The sequence below is a fragment of the Triticum dicoccoides genome, chromosome 6B (assembly GCF_002162155.2).
Source record: "Triticum dicoccoides isolate Atlit2015 ecotype Zavitan chromosome 6B, WEW_v2.0, whole genome shotgun sequence".
Lineage (NCBI taxonomy): Eukaryota > Viridiplantae > Streptophyta > Magnoliopsida > Poales > Poaceae > Triticum > Triticum dicoccoides.
The window spans coordinates 684472269-684479488 of NC_041391.1; positions in this window are offsets into that span (position 1 = coordinate 684472269).

Here is a 7220-nt window from a genome sequence, read left to right on the forward strand (position 1 = left end):
CATTTGACTGTGGATTTAAAAAATGTCGATCAGTGTATTGAAATTGTTTAAACAACTTCTAAAATATATTTATAGCATTAAAAAAAGTTTGTGACATTTCATAAATGTGTCACGTGAAAAAATATTTATACAGTGTCATTCTTTTACATAATTGCGAAAGTATTGTGTACCATCCAAAAAAAGTTCCTGGAATTTAAAAAAATGTTCACCTTTTTTAAATATGATTTATACAATATAAAAAAAATGTTTGGTAGCATTAAAAAAATGTTGAACTGTATATGTTAAATGCTTAACATGTACTCAACAGAATTTTCAAAATTGGTATTTGAAAACATGTTCTGAGAGCTTAAATGAGGAAAATATTTGTGAAATTTTTAGCATGTATTAGGAAAATATTCCACGTGTACAAAAAATGCATAACATTTATTGAAAACAGTAGACATGTATTGAATAAAAGGAAAAGAAAAGACGAATAAACCCAACTAAGAAACAGATAAAAACATGAAAAAACGCATGGATGGTTCTAAAACCAGTCTGTACTAGTCTATAGAACCATCCTGAGACCGGTTTTATGGGTCAGCCCACTAAAAACATGAGCACCCCAGCGCTAGTGGCGAGGCCAGGCTACATCTCGCAATAAGCGAGATATAGCCCTGGCAGTGGGGCGGGTCGAATTTTTATAGTATATACTAGTAAAAATGCCAGTGGGTTGCAACGGGAGAAATACAAAAATGTATGCACCCGAGTCTAATAGGCATGACTCTAGGACATATCCCCCACTGTCATTCCATGACCTCTATTTGAACAAAGCGTCCTACCTGTGTCATCACATATCCTTGTTCTTGCCTTCGCCGATTGTGGACGGGTTGTCCATCTAGTTACATCACGCCTAGACATTGTCAGTGCAGGGGATGAGCTGGACCACCTCACGTCAAATATGCCGCTGAACCTCGCGTAGTGGAAGGGAATGTTTAAACTAATCTCTCGAGCGGAGATGAGGGCCCCCTCTGTGGGTCCCTCCCCGCATGTGTCTCATCCCTCATACTCTCTCGCTCTGCACATGTCTCATCATGCGTCCTTCACACCACACATGCTTGCAACTAATATATTATTAAACAAAAACACATTAAATGACTATTCATAATAGAGTTGACAAAATAACACTATCCTAGTAAAATGGCAGCACAATATCTCATTCATAGGAAATTATTCACAGCAACAGAAATTTCATGATTCTTAAATAGCTAACATTTTCTATCAATTCAAATAATTCTGGTCTTTGGACCCTTAAATCAATCACAAAAATAGTGCTTACCAGACATAAACTTTAGCGTTTCTTACTTGATGTGGTGCAAGATTGGTAGCATTTGTTGGCCAACCATGCGTGGTACGCCTTAGAGAATGTACCTTTGCAAAGAACAGATACAAAACAGTGATGAATTAGCAAACTAAAGCTGGCGGAATGGGATCTCCCGTTGTACTCGACAAGAGAAACACTAAGCATCATTGGTAAAATATTAATCAAATCGTATGCGTCAGATCCACTCACCTTTCTCTGCTCTTCCAGTGAGCAAAAAGGCCCGTGTAATTGCTTCAGAGTAACAAAATTACAACCTTCAAATCGAGCCATTGAGAATATGACACATATAATGATTAATAATAATGTACTCCCACCTAATTCTCCTATACATACCATGTTAAACTAAGTGACGGTATGCAAATATATAACTTATAAATTTCACCGGCAAATAATGATATAGTCTCACATTAAACAAAATGGTAAAAAATAGCATAAATCATAGCCGATAACAATATAATAAATTCTTGTGAGTGATAGTTTGACTCCCGACACAGAAGGCGTTGTAGCAACATAATAAAAACAAATCCCTCGGAAGAACATTTTTTAAAACAAATTACATACTATGCACAAGCGTATGAAAAAGGATCACTCAACATTGTCAGCTAGTAAAAATGCATGAGGAGAAAGATCTGAAAAAATAAGTCAATTATTTGAAATAACTTTCCCTATTTTTTAACAAATGAGAACAATCATGGTGACATATTAGAGCTTATTCAGGACATCTTCTTCTTTTACTAAAGGAAGTAGTATGTTCCAGCAAAATTGTCAAATTATGTCTAGACATTTTGCATACCATTATTTGTGTCATCTCGACGTACACTGCTCGGCGCCTTGCTAAAATCCTATCCATCAAAATTTATCCCACAACAATATCTATCACTTTTAGTTGTTAAATGGTTAAAAAGCAGCTTGGCTAAGTCGTAGCAGTGCTGGTCTTTGTACCAAGAATATAGCGGAGTGTATGAATCCGTCATCAGTGTCAACGTTCAAAGTCGACATTGGGTCACCGGTCACGCGCTGCCTCTGATCCCGAACACAACGAGGATAAGCAGGCCAACCACAAAGTCTGCAGTGGTGGCCGTCAGGGCGACGATCGGGTTACCCATGGTGCGGCGCCGAGCTACAGAACACACCCATGGCCTTTGTCGCCTCCAGCGGAGAGGGACCGTTGGTAGTCGCTTGTAGGGGATAGACATGCTCGTGGCACGGGATCACCTCGGTAGGCGTTGGTCCGATGAGGTGTGTGCCCCACGCCGCTTGAACCTACATGAAAAATTTGCTGCCGACCTACATGTTTTCAAGACTGAACCTTCACGCCAAAACATTGTCAAGTTGTGGCGACCTGACCCGAATGGATCAAGTCTCTGTGCTTAAGTGTCATTCCTGGATCGGTATGCTGACACACACAATACTCGAGGATTTATAACAGAGGTAAATCACATGTATAAAGTAACGTAAATACTATTACCTCAATCCGAATAGCGGAAGTAACAAGGTTGTGGATTCCCATCAACACCAATGGCAAAGTTGAGTGTAGAAATCGTAACCCTAACGTATCACTTACTCGTCGTAAGATCCTGCAACATGAAACGTTGCAGCCACAAAGGGTCAGTACATTGAATGTACTGGTAAATTCACACCATATAGCAATGATGAATAAAGGCTATCACTACATGCATATTTGGCTGGTGTAGGCTCTATGGTTATAACGTTTTTGCGAAAAGCCAATTTTTCCCTACTGCAAAGGAATAAATTTTATTTAACTATCATGATGGTTGCTAAACATTGAGAATGGTTGACAGCATTCTTAATCCCAATTAAGTACATCATTATTAAACCCAACAAAATTAATTAAAGTAACATGATGAGATTCACATGATAATCCAAGTACTAGATACTCAAAACGTCCATAACCGGGGACACGGCTAACCATGATTAGTTTGTACACACTGCAGAGGTTTGCGCACTTTTCCCCACAAGACTCGATCTCCTTCATTGGGATTCTCGCACTTCAAGGTGTTTGAGAAACGGATGACTGAGACATAGTCTTTCAGAAGCGCTAGCACCTTATGATCGGGTAAACAGTTACACCTACTTTCCCCTACATCTTCTAGTCTACCACTGTAAGAGTTCGCACGACTTAATCAACTATGCTAGAGTCCATAGTAGCTTGTGGCTGCACACGGAAGTTTCTAGCATGAATAATCTCATAATCCCTTTGAGCCTGGTTGGTGGTCCAAAAAAAGAAACAGACAATCGCTGGAATATCCAGGTGCCTAAAGAAAACAGGCAATCGTTGGAATACCCAGGTGCCTCAATCCACCCAGATGTATGTTAAAGTTGTCACTTTAAATAAACCATCAAATAACAATCTCACATCTGTCATGGATACATTCACCCAATCCACGTCTACTAGCATAGCATGGCAATATAAGTAAACATAGAAGTAACTCCCAAGGGTTTGATAATAAAACGGATAATAGATTCTACCTCATCATCTACTTCCCAAACCCACATGTTAAGAGATCCTACTCATGCAATGTTTGAGGGGTTGAAACTAATGCATAAAAACTGGGTATGAAACGGATATGATCAAAGTGTGAACTTGCCTGTACTGTTGATGAAGATGATTCGCACTCAGATCTCTTGATAGTTCTACTCGTTACACTCCGTTCAATCTATCGTAAGCCATCAATAGTAACCACACATAAGCAATCACTCAAAAGATCGGAAAGAACAAAGAAGACAAATTTGGAAAACTTCAAAATCAATCAAATAACCCTTGCAACATAAAACAATTTCTAACAGTACCAAAATTAAGTGAATTTGGCCTTATCAGAAATTTTAGGTCAAGAGCTTCGAGTTGCAAAAAGAATCACTCAAATCGGAGTTATAAAATTCGAGTTATGAACAAAAGAAGTTTGAATACAAATCTGTTTGAATTCAAATTTTAAAATTTCAAAAACATGGTTAAGTTGTTTTACTGGAAAGAGGGGATCATAACGAAGAAGGGGGCGTTGGTTTCGTTGGATTTGGACAAAGGAGTAAAAAGTTGTGGTCGTTTGAAAACTAGGGGCCAATCTGTAAATAATTATATTCACGGATAGGTCCCTGGCATAATTAAATAGAAAAAAGACTAAAAAGTGAACGTTCGTTTTCTAAACCTAACCAGCGAATGTTCTCTAAATAAACAAACCTAAACAAAAACCGGTTTAAAAAAAACAATCTAGGTTTTTCTGAAAAGAAAACTAAAAAAACTGTAGGAAACCGAGCGGTTCTGTACCGGTTCTCCAGGGTCCGCCCGGCAGCGAGAAAAACCAGTGGCGGTGGCGGCGGCATTCTCCAGCGAGGGCGGCGAGCTCCGGCGACGAGAGAACAAGACGCGGGCGACGGCGGTGGCTACGCGGGGCGACGTGGTGCGGGGGTGGAGTGCGGCGACAAGCAGCAGACGGCGGAGCGGCCAGGCGGCGGCGGCGGTTGTGGCGGATCTCGTCGGTCGGCGGCGAGATGCGAGCGCCGGCGACGGCGATTCGGCGGCAGGTGGCGAGGCGCGGATCGAGGGGAGAGGAAGGGAAGATAGGAGGCGGCGGTCTCGCCTTTTAAAGGCGGAGGGGGAGGGCGTGGCATGAAGGAGGGGCAAGGGAGGCGGCGGCGGCGTGCGTGGAGGTCACGGCGCGGCGGCGTGCTGGCTTGGGAGACCTTCCCGAGCTCAGGGATGAGCGACGCGGGCTGGCTGGGCCATGGCGTGGCTATAGCTGGGCCGGCCCAGTTCGGCGGAGGAGAGTTTTTTTTAAAACATTAGGCAGACAGCAAAAATAAAACAAACTATACAAAATAAAAACATACTATAGGCATATAATATATCAAAATTTTCAGTAAAAGATTTTGTACAGCTTGAACATTTTTCTAGCATCAAATAAAATCTACACAAATTCAGATAATTCAAGCAGTGTTACTGCTCTAATAAAATCCAACCAAAATCATTTTAAAAATACCAAACTTAATTCAAATTTATTTCTCTCCAATTTTCTGATGTAGGGAATCATTTTACCTATTTTCTAAATATTTTATTTTTGGAGAAAAATAATTTGAAATAAACCCAAATAACTCCAAATTGAAATTATGACTTTGAATTTGATCCCTTTAAACTTCCAACTCATATTTCATATGTTTTGAAGAAGTCATTTTATCTTCTCTCATGAAAATCATTGAGTTGCTTAAAGTTTTCTGAATTTGAAATATTTTCAAATGAAATTCAAATATTTTCAACAACCCTTTTTATTTAAACAAATTGAAGAAGTCATGTCATCTTCTCTCCAGGGTTTTGTGATGAAAAAAATTTGAATTCACGGAGGTCATGAATGCAAAAATAAAAGTTCGGGAAAGTCCTTTTATTCCCTCTCATTTAACTTTCAAAAAGTTTTGTATTTCACTCAATCAATCACACAACAATCAAACAAACAATCAATCTATCTATTTATTATATCATTCCAAAATTTAGAATTTTGGGATGTTACACAAGTGAGCAGGAGTACTAAACAGGGTGATCATCTCGCCTTGATGCAACAACTTGGTGCAGATTGGTACCACTTGGGTACGTACCATTGACTGCCAACCTTTGGGAGAAACACTCGTTCCCATCAGTCACGCAATGACGGCCGGGGCTGCACCTAAAGCACCGATATTAAGGGAAACTGAACGGGAGGAAGATGAGCCATACTCGTAGAGCTCGATGCATCGCTTGCTGGTTCTGTTCTTCAGGCACCGTGGCCGATCCAAAATTTCAGCTGCCATCACCGCCTTCTTTTTGTTCGTGAGGGAGATTCCGCAATCGACATGAGGGCAGGCCGGGTCACCTGGCCAGAGGCTAGTGGTGGTTCTAGAATCACGGTCGATGGTGGACACATGCCCTGCCTTGGCGGGTCTCCTCTCTTCCTCTACTCCGACGTCCAGGCTCGGCGTCTCTTCCTTTGCTCCGACGCCCAGACTCGACGTCTCTTCCTACCGCGACGCCAAGACTCGCCTACAACCACGTCTCCGTGACAATGGGCGAACTTCCGTCGGCGGGGGCAATATACTTGTAGACTTGCAAACTTGCGATGCAATTTAGCTTTTTATAGCATGAATTCTTTGTGGAATCCGGATGGGGACATCCATGGATACATATTGTAGTAGTTTTCCTACCCGGACCCGATCCAAAACGGATATGGCACACGGCGCTGGAGAAAAGGGAGCGAGCGGCGGCGGCGGCGACGTACGCACGCAATACGTCGTCCGTCCTCGCCTCTACCAAGAGTAAGTTTCGGCAACATATGGGCCGGAGGCTCTTTCGTTCTGGCAACCAAAAACTTAGTAATATGGTCCGACGAGCTTGTATTATTTTTGGTTTCCTTTACACGTATGGGCCGGGGGGGCGGCTTCATTTATTTTTAGATTCATTTACACACGTACGTCTCTGGTTTCCTATGTTCGTCAAACCAAACCAAACCCAAAACATACCGTACATCAATAAAAAAAACTCAAAACAAGACAAACTAAGCGGAATCAAACCAGGAATATCACCTTCCTTTAATAGTAGGTATAGATATAAATTGGATCAGCTTATGGCTTCCACTCTATTCTGAGAGCTTGATGTCAAGCCCTGAAAAGTTTCACGTCATGCATCTTCCGTAGCCACTTAATAGGCAAATTTCCCATAGAAAGACCCTTTCATATCAGTGCAAAGCAATCACCAAAAAGAGACCCATGTGTTTCACTAGTTGCATACCGATCAGAATGTTGCATCATGCATAAGATTGCCAATATTTGGTGATTCGCCGAAAATACTCCCCTATGCACAATACTTTGTTGAGGACAGTTG